The sequence below is a fragment of the Ochotona princeps genome, chromosome 4 (genome assembly GCF_030435755.1).
Source record: "Ochotona princeps isolate mOchPri1 chromosome 4, mOchPri1.hap1, whole genome shotgun sequence".
Lineage (NCBI taxonomy): Eukaryota > Metazoa > Chordata > Mammalia > Lagomorpha > Ochotonidae > Ochotona > Ochotona princeps.
Genome location: NC_080835.1, coordinates 32,915,870 through 32,935,342, shown reverse-complemented (window position 1 = coordinate 32,935,342; position 19,473 = coordinate 32,915,870). Strand labels below are relative to the sequence as shown.

The 19,473-nt window shown below is 36.4% G+C and overlaps 1 protein-coding gene across 1 annotated transcript in view; it reads left to right on the top strand.

Moving 5' to 3' along the window:
• Positions 1-12,759: 12,759 nt before the first annotated feature.
• ANO3 (anoctamin 3) overlaps positions 12,760-19,473 on the top strand; it is a 166,121-nt gene continuing 159,407 nt past the window's right edge. The window contains exon 1 of the mRNA XM_004585446.4: positions 12,760-12,831. The gene's annotated coding sequence lies outside the window, so the exon portion shown is untranslated. The remainder of the gene's footprint in view (positions 12,832-19,473) is intronic.

The following is a 19,473-nucleotide window of genomic DNA, read 5'->3' as shown; positions in this document are numbered from 1 at the left end:
GTCTTTCTAACTTTTATGTGAATTATAAGAAGGAAGAAATGATTATATCTGTGTTGTTCATCCTCCTGATAAAAGACTAGGTCAGTGTCTATTATGTAGTAAGTGCTCAGTATTATAAATGAAAGAACAAATCAGAGTAAAACACTATATTGAGTAATTTCTGGATTTTACCAGATTTTATGCATGTGCATAAAGTGATTAGTTTGAGCTCCTTTCTTTCTAGACCTCATATAAACCTAATAATTATGGATTTATACATTTTACAAGGTCTAATACTCTAGTGCCTAATTTCTCTGGAAAACTTGTTTCCAGGGAGAAGTACAATAACTCTGCTTCCTCTAGTAGCTAGATTTTTCATTTTATTTGATTATTTGATTATATTTCAAGTAGAAAAAAGACTTAATAAGCATGAATGATACATAGGTAAAGATTATTACATAAAAAGTTACTAAAATGTTATATGTCAGGTGCCGGTGACAGTCATAGGAGTGATAGTACTACAATAATAGTTGCCATTATTACAGAAATAATGATTTTGGTTTTGTGTTCTTTCACATCAGCAAGGGGCTGATGGGTAAGTCATTGATGGAAATCCATAATTAATTTGGTTTGAGAGAAAGTGATAGGAGCAAATGAGAGAAAGAGACAGAGACAGTGCTGTCACTATTGCCTCAATTTTTAAATGCTCCCCGTGGCTTAGAGAGGGCCCAGATAAGAACTCATAGCAAAGAATTTGAGCTAGGTGGCCAGAATCCATTTGCTTGAGCCATCACCACTGCCTGTCATAGTCTGCATTAGCAGGAAGCCAGAATTGCATGCAGAACTGGATCCTTAATCCAGGTACTCTAATGTATGACATAGACATCTTAACAGTGTCTTTATCATCTACATGGATGTTAATAACCTTAATAACATAAACATCAAAGTTTGATGAAAATCTATATGATGAATCAGAACAACAAAATCATAGAGAATCCTTCATTAAAAAATGAAAAAGTTACTGCCAGCCTCACCACAGCAATGAACGCATGACATGGGGTCTTCGAAGAACTGTGGCTGACTGTGGTCCAGCTAGAATGGGGGTCACAGAAAGCTTGTTTGAGTTGTATAAAATGACTTTGCAGGGCTTCCACAGACTAGGCCACTGCATTTTTTGGCAATCAGGGGGGCTGGGACGGTTGGTGGATGGGGGTTCTAGAGGGTCTCTCCAACCAGATTAGTGCAGTTATCAATGAGTGTGAGTGCTGGGTTGGCACTCACTGAGTGTCTTGGGTTCTTAGGGGTCTTATCAATTAGATTGAAATTCTATCAGTTTATGTGATACCTCCATTGGTGGGTGGGTCAGGCCAGTATACATGTGGGCTGGGACAGGAAGCTGTACATGACAACACCATGAGAGAGCCAGACCTAAGGACCTTGCAGGTTGAAATTCTTTGTAACTTCTGTGCTTCATTTGTGGCCTCATAAAAATCACATAAACATATGGTTCGATCCTGGAACACATGTTGCAGGACTGAGCTACCAGCTAACACCCTTGCAAAGGAACATACCCAGATGCACACAAAAGATAATACAGCTAGCTCATTCAGACTAACAGAAGGCGATGAGTACCTCGTCAAAGGGTGGAAAGAAAAGTTGGTTGAATAACATTCCAGCCCAGGTTTTACAAGAAACACTTAAGTCTGCAAACTCAATAAAGTAGACCTGGGCAGCTAAATGGCCTTAGATAGAATTTCTCACCTCTGGTGGAAGGAAGTCTACAACTTCTCAAAGCTATTAGCATCACTCATGTAACCGCTGTGGGATGTTCTCCATCCCCTGGCACTGATGTAGTCTGATAGCAAGGAGCAGTGCATTTGTTCTGAGTGAGATGGGAAGCATGGTGGAGTCTTCTGCAGTGCTGGGGAGAATGAAGTTCAGGAGGGGGTAAATAGAGCAGGTGTGACCACAGTGAAACGCAGCTGCAGTGAACCATAGGAGAGATGGTGATGGCAGCCCAGCTGGGAGCTGGGGGTTTGGACCAGGGTGCTCGCATCGCAGGTGGGCAGAACAGAGCTAGGTACATCCTGAAGGCAGAGCCAAAACATATCTCAACATGGTGAATGTGAGAAAGGCAAGAGAGGGAGGAGGCATCATTGGTCTGAGCAGCTGGCAGGATAGGTTGCAGTAGAAGCAGGTGGCGAGACCAGAGGGGACAAGGATCCCACTGACTTTATTCGCTTGGCCTGAGCAGGCAGCAATAGTCCTGGCCATGACCCCTCGTGCTGGTGGAAATTCTCAAATGCTGATAGGAAAAGGCTGAAGTAATGAGTCCCTTCCACAAATACAGGAAATAGGGATTGCCTTCTTGTTTTTTTTATTATTTGTATTTATTTATTTGAAAGACACTGACTGACAGTCTAAATAACGACAGTGATTCAACCAGAACTGGGCTGATCAGGAGCCGGAAGCTTCCTCTGGGTCTCCCACATGGGTGCAAGATCCCAAGTTACTTAAGCCATCCTCTGCTGCTTTCCCACGTGCATTAGCAGGGAGCTAGATGGGAATTGGAACAGTCAGGACATGAACTGGTGTCCATTTAGGATGCCAGTACTACAAGAAGCAGGTTTACTCACTGTGCCACAACACAGGTCCAGCATTGCATTCTTGACTCCCAGGTTCAGCCCCAGTCCATTTGCAGCTATTACAAGCCTTTAGGGAGGAAACTAGAAGATGAGAACTTGTTCTTGCTCTTCCTCTCATGGGGGAGGAAATGTCAGATCCACACATCCAAAGGGCAATCTTAGGAAAGGTTCCATCCTGTCCCGTTTCCACTGGGCACCTTCTCTGGACCGTCCCTGGCCAGACAGTGCTCTTATGTACTGGGTAGCCACCGTGCACAATCCAAGGACACTGCCCACCATGGACATCAGAAGCCTGGTTTCCGAGATAAAAATTGTGACTGTTCTTGCTGTGGGTGATGCTGGGGGCTGAGGGGAGGCCTAGGGCCAGAGAGGGCATCCAGAACTCTAAATTCCATCTGTGACTTTTTTTCCCAATAAAAACACACCTATCCAGAAACACACAGCCTGTGAGAGACACTGTTGATACAGCAACTGAGAGGGCTGGGGGCTGAAAAAACAGAAATATATATATATATATATATATATATATATACACACACACACACATGCAAAATATATACACTATAGATACACACACAAAATATATACACTATATATACACATAAATATATACATTTTATATATATACACACAAAATATATACTATATATGTATGTATATTTATTTATTTATTTATTGGAAAGGCACATCAGATTTACAGAGAAAAGAAGAGACAGATGGAAAGGTCTCCTACTCACTGGTTCACTCCCTGTGTGGCTGCAACTGCTGAAGCTGAGCTGATCCAAATCCATGAGCCAGGAGCTTCTTTCAGGTCTCCCATGTGGGTGCACGGTCACAAGACTTTAGGTCATCCTCTGCTGCTTTCCTAGGCTACACACAGGCAGCAGGATGGGAAGTGGAGCAACCAGGACATGAACAGGCATTCATATGAGATCGTAGCAGTTTGCAAGATGAGGATTTAGCCATTAAACCATATTGCACCCTCCGCCCAATTTTTTCACTGTTTTTTTTTTGTAAATCCATCTTTCTTTTTCTTCCTTTCTTTCTCTTTCTTTCTTTCTTTCTTTCTTTCTTTCTTTCTTTCTTTCTTTCTTTCTTTCTTTCTTTCCTTCCTTCCTTCCTTCCTTCCTTCCTTCCTTCCTTCCTTCTTCCGTTTCACAGTTTTGCAGCCATGGGGTTTCCTCCCTCTCATTCCCTCCAGTCCCTTCTCTCTCCCTCCACGTTGTCCCCTGTATTCAGTAGTAAAATAGGTCATCAGCTGCAATCTTGACTCCTGTTTGCTGTAATGTAAGAGACTCTCCATCCAAAATGCAAAACAAAACACAAAAATGCAAAAGGTAAACATATACGTTTAATTTCACAACGGATGTAATAGAGATGAGAGTACCAGGAATCAAAGAAAATCTGTTTTTAAAACTATGTTTATTTATTTGTTTGTTTATTCAATCATTCATTCATTGATGCATTTATTTATTTTCATAGTTAAATCTTCCCAGAAGTCCCAGTAACAACTTTGGTATTTTTCAAATTTTTTAAAAATTATTTTATGATTTAGTTCTGTCTGGAATTTCCCTTTCTCCCCGCTCCCAGAAGTCCCAATAACAACTTTGGTATTTTTTAAATTTTTATTAATTTTTTCATTATTTTATGATTTAGTTCCATAGAGTCTGGAATTTCCCTTCCCCTCTCTCCAAATCCCCTCTCCCACCCACTGAGTTCCCCAGTATTATTACAGTAGTATAGTCCTTCACAACCAGTCATAAGTCTGTCATTCTGCTATTTAAGTGTATCCAAACATTGTAAGTACAAGCAGTGGCAGAGAGTCCAGCATCTTATTGTTAAGATGTATTTAACAGTTTCATTGGAAGTCCATCTTTGTCTGGAAGTAGAGATACATACTGCATTGAGTCTTCACATCTGGATGTGGTAGTCTTTATTACACAGTTGCTATACATCCCATTAAATGAAAAGCCATAAAACAATCAACAACAGGGAAAAAATAGGAAATTTGTAACAACATGAAGTTAAATAACATGCTACTCAATGACCAATGTGTCACTGAAGCAATAAAAATAACCCTCTTGAAGAAACCAGTGCTACTGTAAGATCTATGAATCAGTGAAGAAGTTAATAAGAAAAAAAAACTTTTTTTAAAGAAATGAAAATGGGCCCGGCACGACAGCGTAGTGGTTAAAGTCCTTGCCTTGCATACCTGGGATCCCATATAAGTGCCGGTTCCCGGCAGCCCTGCTTCCCATCCAGCTTCCTGCTTGTGGCCTGGGAAAGCAGTCAAGGACAGCCCAAAGCTTTGGGACCCTGCACCCGTGTGGGAGACCCAGAAGAAGCTCGTGGCTTCTGGCTTCAGATTGCCTGAACTCTAACTGTTGCAGCCGCTTGGGGAGTGAATCATCAGATGGATGGAAGATCTTTCTCTCTCCAAACCCATGGGATGTAGCAAAAACAATATTGAAAGAGCTATTGGTCTTATATTTTGCATGAAGGTTGCTTTATATCAGAGAGAACATTTGCTATTTGTCCTTATATGAAAAAGGAATCTAAAATTCTATATTTACAGCAGTATAATCTACAGTAGTAAAGGTATGGAAACAACACAGATGACCATCAAAAGAGGAGTAGATACAGAAACTGTGGTATATCTACTCCATGGAATACTATTCACCCATTAAAAAGAATTAAATTCTACCATTTTCAATCACATGACCCCAACTAGAGACCGAAACTACGCATATTTAAAGCATGAATTTTTTCCATTTATGTAAATTTTAAAAATTAAGAAAAAGCTTGTCTTAAATAGCCATAAGTAATCTGCTTCTTTTGTAATATGAAGAGCTCATGTAATGAGCAGTTCGTAAATCAGGTAAACTAAAAATAGGTTATTCTGAATTCTAAATCCAAGAGATTTGATACAGTTTGTAAATATTCCACAAAACAGTTCATGGAAATAAAAACTTAAGTGAGAAGAAGAATGTGTGATCTTGATACTGAAATGAAAGCTGTCTGCAAATATTTGAAGAAAGAGCATAATCATTTTGCAATTTTCTGCAGGAAAGAACAAGGCCCAATGATTGGAATCATATGCAGGTAAAATTTTGCCCTATAAAAGCAAGTTCTTCACAGCTGGAGCTAAGTTAATATGAAGTAGGCTATCCTGGGAGAGCTGTTGACAGTATTATAGAAGGGAAATGGAATAATCTAAGCAAAATTACAGAGCTGAAATTCACAGTGTTGACAGATGAGTAGTCTATGCACCCAGAGTTTCACTAACAATTGCAGTGGTTTATTTTTGTTGTTGTTGTTCTGGGTTATAAGATTACTGGATATTTGGCAGGGCGTAGATGTAGGATTATAGGGTAAATAATATTGTTGTAAGCTTTAGTAATTTGCTGAAGTAGTGGAGATAGTTCCTCTAACTTTGTGAGAAAAATAGAGATGTGTAAAATGTCATAGGAAAGGCAAGGATTCAAATATTTCCTTCTTTCATGTGTAGCTTTGTGATCTTTGCAAAGCATGGAATCCCTATTTCAGAAACTAAAGATAAGCAAGTTGTGGTGCTAGACTGTAAGTAGCTGACATTCTAAGGGAAAAGAGTGCTAATAAATAGCCATACCTTAGAAAACAACCCAGATAAAAAAATGTGATTGATTCACTGAAGAGAATATCACAAATGTAACAGAAGATTTTTTTTCTGTGTTGCGAGAGAAGTCCTAAAAATGCAATGGAAATATAAAAGGAAATACAAGGAACTTAATGGAAAAGGAAGAAATAAATATTGCTCTTTGTAGAAAAAGAGTAGGTAAAAATTTAAAATAACCACAACAGCAAAAAGATCAAAACTGAAGTCACATTGTGTAACTTTAATATGTTCTGTAAATCTAGAATAGGCAAATGTGACCTGATCAGCATTGCCAATGCAACAAAATAGAAAAATCTGAAAGAGACCCACAGAAATATAGACAACTCATTTTTAGGTAAAGGTTATACATCAACTGAATGGAGAAAGGGACAATGTTTGAACATCTTGTGCTAACAGAAAACTATGTTTGAAAATTATTTTTGACACATAGTGTATGTAGAAACTCCAAAATAGATAATACACATAATACAAATGGTAAAACCTCAGAAATACAGTAAAATGTTTAAAACATTGTGGCAGGCAGTGATTTCTGTATGCAAAAGTAAAATGAAAATCTTTAAAAGTTCTTAAAAGAAAATAGAGGGTAAAACTCCTCTGGTGGAATGTCTGGTGTGAGAGTAAGACTGCTCAGGGTGCCAGCATCCTGTATCAGAGTGTCTAGTTCAAGTTCTGACTCATTTTCAAACTCAGCTATCTACTAATGCTCATCTTCCGAAACAGCAGTTAATGGCTAAAGTACTTACGGGCCTGATGTCCACATGGAAACTCCAGACTGAAAGTCAGGCTCCTGGGTTTGGCCTTGCCTAATCTCAGCCATGAGCATTTGGTGAATGAACCAGTGTGGAGATGATTCTTTCTCCCTCCCTCCAAATAAAAATCAAACCAAAAATTTTACCAAAGATCCCTTGACGTTACTCTTGACAACAACTTCTAGATATGGCTGCCTGGGGTATAACTATTGTAATAAGTTTTTTTAAAAGTACCTCAGCACAACACAGTTATCATGCAATGAAAGAATGGACATTCTCACAATGGAAATACTACTGAGTTACAAGGAGAAACAAATTCTTACACTGTTTAAAGCATACTTCTTGAATGCCTTTTGTTAGGTTAACAAGTCAAATAATTTTATAAACTCCAGAAAAAATGAGAATGTAGATGTAAAGAATAAGTAATTAATTATCGTAAGTTTAGGTTGAAGGGAGAACCTGGACCCAAATGGATAGGGAAATTAAATTCTTCAGGATAGCGTAAGTTTTCCTATGTATGGTGTGATTGTAGAAACATGTATGCGCTGAATTTATTTGTTTTAAAAGGTGAGTTTTCTTCTATGTAAAATAGTAAATGAAAAGAAATCAATTGCATTAATCATTTGTTGAATAATATACACTTTTCCTAAATAGTTTTGATTTTATTAAAGTTAGAACTTTGAAAAAATAGCATAATTTGCTTCATGATAAAGCTGTGATAATTCCAATATTTTAAAACCTGAAAGCTCAAATTATATTAACTAAAACTCGAGCCATTCCTTCCTAAAAAAATAAATATATCTGAAAAGTTTAGGTGGCCAATAATGGGTGGAAATTAGCTACTAGTAATGGAAATAGTTAAATATTAATAACAGAATATTCTATCTTTACTATTTGTCATTTAAGTGAACTGTCTTTTTAAAATTTAAAAAGAGCAACAAAATGTCTTTGAAAAAATAGCTATTTTATTTATTCTTCTAGAATTAGTAAAAAAAAAATTCTCATTCTTAAGGTTTTAAACTAGCTTTCAGTTAAAAAACTTAAAAGTGTCTAAAAGCAGATGTACAAATTTTCACATTTTGGCACTGCATGGAGAAACTCTTGAGTAAGCACACAGCAGCAGGTGGCAAGAAGTGGGAAGTTCCATGGTTACAAATAATCATGATAGGCTAAAATTGTTGAACACATTGTTCTCCAATTTGGTTTACTTAGTTCGTTACAATGTATTTGGTTTAATACTCTATGCATCATCAAAGTCTTTATTAATTAACTTCCTAGGTTTTACAGATAACACTGTGTCACTGGAAGGGATTGAACCAGAATTTTAGGATTTCAGAATGCCACTATGAAGCTGTGAGATGCTGTGTGAGTTTTCAGAACCTGGCAGTCTGGGACAGCATGTAAAGCACATTTATCCCTGCATTGCAAATTACGGCACAGCTAAACTCCATAGGTCAATTTTATCTGCCTCAGAGTGGAATAGTTATCATTATTCTTCCATACTCCTCTTGACAGTGGTGTAAATATTTTAACTTCTCAGCTTTCTAGAAGCACTGTAAAATGTTCAATGTCATATCCTACGCTAAACCCGAGATTTGCTCTTACTGGGAATCCCCTCCCATGAGACAGGAAAGGATGATAAAGAGTTTTCACACACATGCACACACACGTACACACACACACAATTTATTGAGTTTGGTGAGTGGCACCAATATAGTTTTCAGAAAAAATAGCTGCAAGATATTCAGAAATTTCATTTCCAGGACTTGATTTATAGTACTGACAAAGAGATGCAAGTCATTTGACTAGTTTTTGAATTCTGTCATGTTGGTACTAGCAAAAACAACTATTTTTTCTTAAACTTGACACCCGTGGACCTTGTCAAGGGAAATGTGAACTTGTTGATAAATAAACTTTTCTTGAATTTTTGCTTTCAGCAAAATTTATACAAAAGTCATATTGAGAATCATAATCCTGAAAGTAACAAATTCTTTCCATTGGGGGAGCTGTTTTGGATTTCAAAACAGAAGTAGATATAAAGCTATGGATTCTAGATATACGTTGTGAGAGGAAGAACTGATGGGTGGCCACTATCTGTGATTCTACAAGAAGGGCTACCTGTCTTTCTCCAAATAAATCTACTCTGGCCGTTGGTATAAAAGATGCCTGTGATACATAGGCTAGAAAATACAACTTGAGGTTTCATAGATGTTGTTTACATTTAACGATCATTTATAAAGTTTTGGCACTTTTCCCACGTTATTTATGATGTTGGCGGCAACCCAGCTGTCTGCTGTTGGTGTCTACAAAGAAACCAAAATGCAAAAGAATATAATGACATAGAAAAAAGTCTTCTTTCTTATGATTTCAATTAAAAAAAAATCGTCAGTTTGTAAGTTTCCATCATGTTCCAACATAGTGTTGTTATGATAGTTTATTACTGTCTTCATATTTGAGTTTACGCAAGGAAGAAAAAATACTACTTCTTGACTTTTTCACTGCTTAGACATTGTTCTAGTAAATCCTTATTCAAGCATCTAGTCTTTTGAACACGAGGGACACTGTTCTTCAAATATTTCTATAGGTAATCTTAGTAATTCATAATCTTATTAGTATTTCATAATCTTATTAGTATTTCATAATCTTATTCATTCTAATTCAGACCTTGACATCTTTTGACCTCCAGAAGTTCTGAAATAATATTGTTTTAAATCATTGAATTGCTAGCTATCTTTTGCATGAAAAAAAAATGACCCAACTATGCTATGATAGCTTTCCAGTATCTTTAGACTAAAGTAGAAGGACGTCTATTTCCAAAGACCAAGTGTGGAAGATTAAGAGTAGTGTAGATGAACTACAAATATACTCCACAACATTCATGGAAAATGTAATTAAAAGACAAAACTATTTTGATGGGTGTATAATGCTTTTTGAAATCAACTTACACATTTGCAAAATGTTGATTTCAATAACTTCCAGAAAACTTGTTAGGAATTAATTGTGAAATGAATTTTCTTTTATTTGTTTTGGCATTGTCTAAAATATTTTAGAAGAAATACTAATTAAACATTTTAAGTGTAATAGGATGTCAAGATTCAAATCCATAATTTCAGAAGTTATGATGTCCTGGAGTAACAATTGCTGTGCTGTCTAACTGCCCAGTTGTGTGCCCTTTATTTTAAAATAATAAGAAGAGATAAATAACTGAGGAAGAATATGTTGTGTTAACCTCATTAGAAAATTAGTTGGATACATGGCTACAAAATACTTTTAAAACTTGCTAGAGGCAATGTTTGATTAATGTATGTAGAATGAATAGGTAGAAACGAGAATGTAACAAATGACTCAAACAGGGTTGACATCATAATTAAGCTTGACTCATCTCAAGTCAGTTTATAGAATATACCAATGTGATAGCTTTCACCTAATGATAATAAAACAATCTCTTAAATGAAAATATTTTGGGAAAGGGAAATGTAGAAATTGCTCTTCTTTGAAACCACATTCTGAAATCAATGTGACGTGGCAACAATTGGATCTGAACTCTTATTTCCACCATGCTTTCTACCAGAAAAACATTCTAAGTACATGTGAAGAGATGATACACAAACTGATAAAGTTTACTTAGAGGGAGAGAAAACAAACATGCAAACACATGGGCATGGGCCTGGAGTGGGCCCAACTAAAGGGGCGTTAGAAGGGAAGTAGAGAGAGAGCACTTTCGGCACCTTGACTTTGTCTCTGATAGAGAGCACAGAACACTCCAGGTATCTCCTTTAACGAGGGGTTCGATCACCTGGGGAGTTTTGGCATCTCTAAAAAATTCTATATGTAACTTGTTATGCATAAAATTTGGCATCCTGGGAAAGGGGTGTTCTGACAAATAGAAGTTCGAACAATGTATTCCAACACAAATTAAATCAGTACAAGAACATACAGTGCAGATGAGAATGAGGAGTAAATAGAAATGAGTAAGAGGGAATAGGCTGAGAGGCAACAGCCTTTCTCACAGATGGGTAGGAGCCAACCTGAAGTGGTAAATTGAAATGACAGCAAAGGGAGAGTTGGGTAGTTCTCTAGTTGCAATAATGTAATTTTTTTGTTTTGTTTTTAGAGAGGAGGGGTGAAGAAGATTGACCTGAAAGAGGCAATTAAAAGCAAGGACAATGCCCGTCCCATGTTATAGCAAGTTGCTTTCCCTCTCTATGTAACTCTAATTTCCAAATAAATAGAAAAAAGACATGTTTTAAAAACCCAGTTGGCATGGTTTATGCCCAAAATCATTTGTTTACTTCAATTCCCTCATGGACTTAAGCATCCATTTATCTTCCCCTAAAACAAATGTAAAAAAGAAAGAAAAACAAAAAAGATGAACTCTAAGTAGGAAGGAACCTATTTTTTCTCAGTACTATTTGACAGCAATCTCACTTTGCCTGATTAGCTTGAAACAAAACTAACTCAATTACTCTAGTTACTAACTGGATTTTTAAAGTGTACCTGAATTTGGTGATTACGCGATTTGAAATCATTTTTTTAAACTCTGCTTATTATGTCATTGCAAAAGTTTGTCATTTTGGATTTGCAGGTATGAATGTAAGCAAGAGTGAGATAACAAAAGAAACATCATTAAAACCATCTCGGCGATCCCTGCCTTGTCTTGCCCAGAGCTACGCTTACTCAAAGAGCTTGAGCCAGTCCACCTCCCTGTTCCAGTCTATGGAAAGTGAATCTCAGCCTCCCACATCTGTCACTTTAATTTCTGCTGAAAAAGCCCAGCAAGGTAAGCACCAATCTCCGTGTTCTTTTTCTGCCTCTAAAGAGTTAATAGTCTCAAAAAACCTTGTCTTTCTTTTACCATTATAACTAGAATTTATAGAGCTCTTCAGGAATTAAACTGTCAGAGATCAAAAAACTGTGTCTGTCACACAACTAGCATCTGTTGGTCAGATACCTTCTTTCCTTCAATCTGGATCTCTCATTGCTGGTTTGCAGTGGAAGGTAGACTCAGCCAGATGAATCATGGGCTCCTTTCATCATTGCATACGTTTTACAGGAGAATAAATACTATTATTGGTGAAAATTTATAGTCAGTATTTGAGGATACAATGTCACCAATGAAAGTCTATTAAAAACAGCAAATGGAAGATTTTAATACTGCCTGTAAAGCAGTGACAATTTGGTTGTAGCAACAGCATTGGGTTGGATGATCGTAGGTAAGTCAATGTTGACCTGTAAGGACTGAAATTCAGCGACAAACCTACTAGATTTCACGTAAAAGAAACAGTCTAGGTGAATTTAGACATCTTCTACATATATCTGTTTACATGCAACACACGATTATAACTTTATTCAGCCCCTTTTCACAAACATCAAGACTCAAATACAACCATGCTCCTTGCCTTGCAATGAATCAGATAACTTTGTACCTTCTCACCCTTTCAGCTCTTTTTCTTACAAAATTGGGCTACTTCTGTTTCTGGATTAAATTGAAAATACCAATCATATTAATTCAATGATATTGAAATGTCACTAGGTATCATTAATAGTCAGCTCATAGCTTTACCCAAAAAGAAAGAGGCCAATTGTTCAAGAGGAGGAAGGTACTAGTATTAGATGTTGCTTCCCCTGTTATTCTGACAGCTGCATGTTCAGCCATTGTTCGGACATCATTCGCCCTGGTCATTTTTTCTGTTTTGCTTTCCAAGCTGTGAATTGCCTTATTATTTTTCAGTTAACACTGAAGAGAATAAGAAAGAGTCTGTGCTAAGGTGTTCCTTTGCTGATCTCAGTGATTTCTGCTTGGGTGAGTTAATTTCCATACTATTCTTATCCTTTCTCCAAATCAAACTGCATTCCTTAAATCTAAAAGTCTTTTTAAACAAAAAACATAAAATGTATTTATTCATTCATTAATATTTGCTGGATGAATATTATATTCTGAGCTCAAAAAGTATTTATTGTACAGTTTAAAATTTAAATACTAAAGAGGATTTGTAATGAACAGCCATTCGATACCAAAATGAAATGTAATTATTTTTGCTTCTAATCTTCTAAAATTTTCTTTCAATTTTGTAAAACATTTATGCTATTATTTCTAGATTTGTCAAGTTTTTTTATACTGAGAATATGATATAATAATGATATTGGAACATTTTACCCTGCTCTTCATTAGTAGATAATGTATGTTGTTGTTTTATTCTATAACAGTTACAGATGTGCTCAATCTCCCCTATTGCATTTAATGTCTTCTGCAGTTAAGATCTACTTCTGCTGAACAAGCTCACCCATGAAAATCTCTTTGAACTGAAATTTTAGCTTTCTATAAATAAATAGAAATAAAATTTAACCAAAATGAATTTTTACAAGTGAAACCAACATACACAAATCCTTTTTTTGGTACTTGAAAGTGAATTTATATGTAACCACCTCAAAGTAAATCCTGATTTTCATTTGTGAACGTGTTGGTGGCCTGACTTTGTTGTCTGTTAGTTTTCAGCTCTGGTTACACATTTGAATCAGCCGAAAACTCTTAAAATGTCCATGGCCTACCTCCAGAAAATCAGATTTAATTGTTCTGAGATGTGAAATGTTTATCTACCCTTTACTGTTCCCCAGATAAATATTAAACATTGCCTGGCTTATGAATATCTAGCCTTTTTCCTTAGTTTCTCTCTGAGGACATTATCAGAGAAACTTTTTCACAATTCTTAAAACCATGAACTGTATTTTCCACAAAAGCATTTTGAGTGGCAGCAAATTAGTCATGACTCATAACACTTTTAAAAATGTGTGTGGTAGAAACAGTGCTAACTGTTAAAGCAAGAGAGCCTGCAGAAGGTTCATTCCATTTACAGAGTCAAAAAAAAAGAGCATTAAAAAAAAAGAGCATTTCATCAGAATAAACTTGTATGTGTTTTCAAAGATCTTTCCTAAATAGTTCTGAAAAAGCTTGCTATTATCACTACATTCTTCGTAAGATCACAAAAATAAACACCACATGAAAGCTTTTCCTCCTCTTGAATATCATCCATACCAGGTATAAAGTTTTCCTAGCACCTATCACTCATTCTCCCCCCAATTTTTTTAATATTTTAGATTATTTTATTTATATAAAGGCAAACATCTTCATATATCTCACAGTCTAGACTTAGGAGCACAGTGGACCTTCCTGCCCTACCCTCCCTCCTTCTATATCCGCTACACTCCTCCTCCTCCCTTATCTGTTTTTTTTTTTTTGTTTGTCGTAACACAAAGCAAATAGAAAAAAATATTCTTTAGAAGTATAGAGAAGGGGTGTAAACAATAATCAACTCTCAAAACTGTCAATCTCTTTCATATAGATTATGTTTTTGGTACTCTGGGGTACTATCACAGATCAAGGAAAACCTATGATGTTTATCATTTTGAGAATGTTTTTCAGTTGCATCCATGTTGTTACAAAGATATAATTTTATTTTTGGGGGACTGAGTAGTATCCCATTGTGTATACATAGTATATTTTCTTTATACAGTCAGCATCAGGGTTGATTCTGTATTGTGAATTGAATTGATATATACATGGATGTACAAATAACTCTATCATATGCTGATTTCATTTCCTGAGGGTAGATTATCAGCAGTGGGAAGGATAGGTCATATGATAGAACTGTTTTTCAGATTTCTGAGGAATTTTAATACTGTCACCATAATCTCTCAAAGTGTTTAATTTGCAGTTTATTCCTGAAAATCTGTTCCATCCTCCGCATCATATTTTTGATAGCTTGTCACTCTAGATATTAAAAGTGAGTTTTTGAAATGCATACAACGATTAAATGTCCTAACCCTACATTTGTTTATTGCATTGTCATGCCTCAGTTACTTGACCAATCCCAATGTTATATAATGATATATAATGTTATATACATATATAATGATAGTGCACTCAGTATTTCAGCATATCCTAGCTTCAGTCTATCCACATTCAGGTTAGATAAGCATCACAGCTTCCGAATGTTTTAACAAAACATGTTCAAATGTTGCAGCGCTCACCTTCATGGCAAAGATGAAAGTAATTCATTAGTTAACTGTAATGTCTCTAGCATCCAGAAATCCTTCCGTATCTAATGCCTGCCAGAGAAATACTCTTTTAAAAAGGCAGCAAAGCTGTAACCCAAATGCTTTACCACCTTTGAGAAGATAACAAGTAAGATGTTGCCAAATATGTCGGGAGTATAATTAAATAAGGAGAGAATAGACACGTTGGCCATACATGTAATCTTTTAAATGGAAATGAATCTGATTAATGACTTTCCTTTTTCCACCATAAATCACATCGATCTGCTCTGTGACAATATTTAATCCTGACAGAATTCACTGTTTTTGGTCAGTATTTCCATATGGATTGATATGTCTCACTGTCAAATGAATGTTGTGAAGGAAGGAATATTGATAGTTCTAGTGATTCAGAGTAGGGAGTTTGTAGTAAGGTTTCTTAAGTAGATGGGTACATATGATGAAAAAATGTGGGCTTCATCCACCCCCGCATTCCTGCATTTACTGGCTATGTACTGCATTTTACTACTTAACCTTCTCCAGCCTCAGAGATCTGAATCGTAAATCAGGAGCAATGATCCATGTTTTGACTTTTAAAAAGAACCCCTACTCATCTCACCTCTCCATTCTCTCCTGTCCAATTGTCCCTTGGTAACAATTTTACAAGATTAACTTTGTATTTTAATATATCATGACATGGTAGGTAGAGGTAGAAAGTCTAGTATCACACTGTATTGAAAAAAGTTTTTGTTAGATGAGCAAAAATAGCTCTATCACAGCTTCTGCCATACCATAGCCATTAACATATATTTATTCATTTGTTTTTTTCAATCAGTCAGTAAGCTAATCTTACACACCAAATTTTTTTTTCTGGAGCTGGAAATACCTTCACTAAAACGTCGTAATTCTTTACCATCAAAATATTGCTATGGTATAGTGAAAAACAATAATTTATGGGGTACTCATGAAACTCCACTTTTTGGCTTTATCTCACTTAATTCTCACTGCAGTCCTTTGAGATAGGTACTACCATAAGTCTCCTTTAAAGAGGAGGGAATCAATTCACCAAGAGATAAAATAACTTGCTAAATATGACAGCTAATCCATGACGATCTGCACACCAACCATGGCATTTAATCTCTTTTTCTTAATTCCTCACCATTAGTACAAACATGGCTTCCATTAAAATGCTAGGTCTGTCATATGTAAATAAGTCACAATCTGGGAGCAAATGATAGGACAATGATAAGATGTTTATGAGACATGATAAGTTAAATAAAGCTGATCAAGCTGAGAGGCTTCTGGTTTTGGTTGGCTTCTTACCTTCATTTTTCAAATGAACATCTCATTATCTCTGGTCTGCTTTCAGTGGAGCACATCACAAAGCCACGGTACCGTCGCACTTCTCTTGAACTCCACATACGCATGTACACAAAAGATCACACAAAATCATGCAGCCATGAATTTGGAATTCAGGGTGCATTAATCTGATCTGTTAATCCTAGGAGCCTTGGTATTATTACCCATATTTTTTTCTTCACTTTGCTAGGGAATGATAAGGACACAGATATCATCATAGGCAAGCTATTAATGCTTGATTCTGTCTGTTATCATAAGGATGTAAAATAAAGTAGTTTAAAAATGGAATAAATAGATTTCATTAAGATCAACCCAAATTCATCCAAAAATACACTTACTCTTATCTAATCTAGTGAATGAGTTCTCTTAGAAAGAGGTTCATATTAGATTGTGCAAGTATTTGTTTGCTTTCCACAGCCTTATCTCTAGCCTGGTGGAATATGTATTAGTCTTATTTATTAAGATAGTGATAGTTAAATGAGCATGCAGAATCTTATATTCATTCAATGATATTAAAAAAAATCCACTCACATCATTTTTTCATGGTAGCATTTTATGTTTAGATGGTATAAAAGTAACATTCTAAAATTTCCTACCTACTTGATGATTGCATACGTAAAGAATTTAGAAATGGGGCAACATATTTCCTAGTTATGACAGCTTTAAGTCTCTGCAAATCTTATTCTTTGTTGAACACATCCAGTAAGTCCTCTGATTATTCAAATACACTCAGACTCTGACTGTTGCTCACTGAATTCACTGCTGCGTATTTATCCAGGCTGCAGCCTTCTCTTGGTAGCCTGTTGCAACAATCTCCTCACAAGTCTCTCTGCTGAAACTTTGCCTCTTAATGGGCTATTTTTTACACAGCAGTTACAGGACGCTTCCATAAAAGAGAAATTAAATCTAATCAATTTTATTCTTCAGTCCCTGCAGGCCTTCCAGTTCGATTTAAAACCCATAGTTACCGCGGCCTTCCAATGCCTTGAGGAATCTGGGCCTGGATGCTCTAAGGCCCCTCCTAATAATCCCTTCTGGAGCCTCCTCAACTTTCTTTTTTTTTTTTTAAAGGTTTATTCATTTTATTACAAAGTCAGATATACAGAGAGGAGAAGAGACAGAGAGGAAGATCTTCCGTCCGATGATTCACTCCCCAAGTGAGCCGCAACGGGTGATGCGCGCCATCCGATGCTGGGAACCTGGAACCTCTTCCGGGTCTCCCACGCGGGTGCAGGGTCCCAATACATTGGGCCGTCCTCGACTGCTTTCCCAGGCCACAAGCAGGGAGCTGGATGGGAAGTGGAGCTGCCGGGATTAGAACCGGCGCCCATATGGGATCCCGGGGCGTTCAAGGTGAGGAGGACTTAAGCCACTAGGCCATGCCACCGGGCCCAAGCCTCCTCAACTTTCATGTGTAGCTCATTCATACTAAGCTTGTTCCTACACCATATCCTTACAATGAAATAAACCAGATTCACATGTTTCTTTTTATGTCATTTTTCTCTATAATCTTTATTATTGACTGACGCTGCATGATTTATTTAGGATCCACCCCACTTTCAGTTTCAAAGGAAATGTTGGCAAGCTTGTTAACACTCAGATACATGGAGTAAAGATTAGTACACAAGATGCTCAAGAATATTTTTAGGCTTATTAACATAACTGAAAAATGGATTAAGGAATGTACTGGCAAATGAATTTATGTTTGGAGAAGACAACATTTGGGTTGTTACCGTTATCTTCAATTTTTGAAAGAGTATCACATGTCGTAAGTGTTTGGAAAATTATTGTTGAATTAGAAGTGTAATGTATGCTAATCTGGCGGGGGGAATTATGCTGTATTCATCAGCTGTGCAATCAAATCCAGGTACATTTAAGTTTAGGATGCACTGTCTTGAGACTGGCTAGTCAGCCTAGTGGCTTAAGTCCTTTGCTTGCACACGCAGGGGTCGCTTGTGGGCCCTGGTTCATAATACAGCTGCTCCACTTCCCATCCAGCTCCTTGCTTGTGGCCTGGGAAGCAGTAGAGGACAGCCCAAAGCCTTAGGACCCTATATCCACGTGGGAGACGCAAAGGGAGCTCCTGGCTCCTGGCTTTGGATCGGCTCAGGTCTGGCTGTGGCAGCCACTTGGAAAGTGAACCAGCAGATGGAAGATCTAGATCTTTCTCTCTCTTTATCTCTGTCTCTCCTCTGTAAATCTGCCTTTCCAGTAAAAATAAATAAATCTTTCAAAAAATAATAAAAGCATGCACTATCTTCTGGTTTAGTGACTTTGGCATACTATATAATTCCACGTTATTTCGTTTCCTGTGTCATATAGTTATGATCAAGATGAAAGGAAATGATACACACAAATATATGTCTTGGAGTATATTCTCAGGAAATGCCAACCCCCCATCTATAGCAAATGTAATTATAAGTCCTGTTGACTTACTAATATTAAGTATGTAGAACATTTTAAGTACGTATAACATTTTAGTAACCAGATTGTTATTGCGTCCAAAGACACAGTATAACTTTCATATTCTTAGCTCATACCATATACTTTATAGCAATACATTCCATACTGTCACAAACTATAAGCATTACTGACAAAAAATAATGCACATATTATAAGAGAAATTGTTTTTCTTTCATTCAATTTCCTAGCTCTTCAAAGTCAGAATTTCTATTTAATAGCTATCAACAGATGTAACGAAATAACTCTCTTCAAGAGATTTTGATTCCTTTGAAAAGGCTAAATGTGTAGCAATCTACATTTTTTTAATTTGAAGAGATAAAAGTATGAAATAAGAATTTTATGGACAGAATCAACAGTTTCATACATAGGTACAACCATCATAGAAATATCCTCTATTTTATAGTCTTTAAAAGTTCTCTTAAAGCTTATACATTGTTCACGCACATCTGTTTGCAGTTGGTATTATAATCCTTTTTTCCTTTATCTAACATTAAGTATGTTTTTTCAATGTCTTTTCTCCTCTTTTGACAATTGCTTTATTTTTCTAACATTTTACTTTTATTAATATTTCTTGTAGTGTTTGTTACACTCT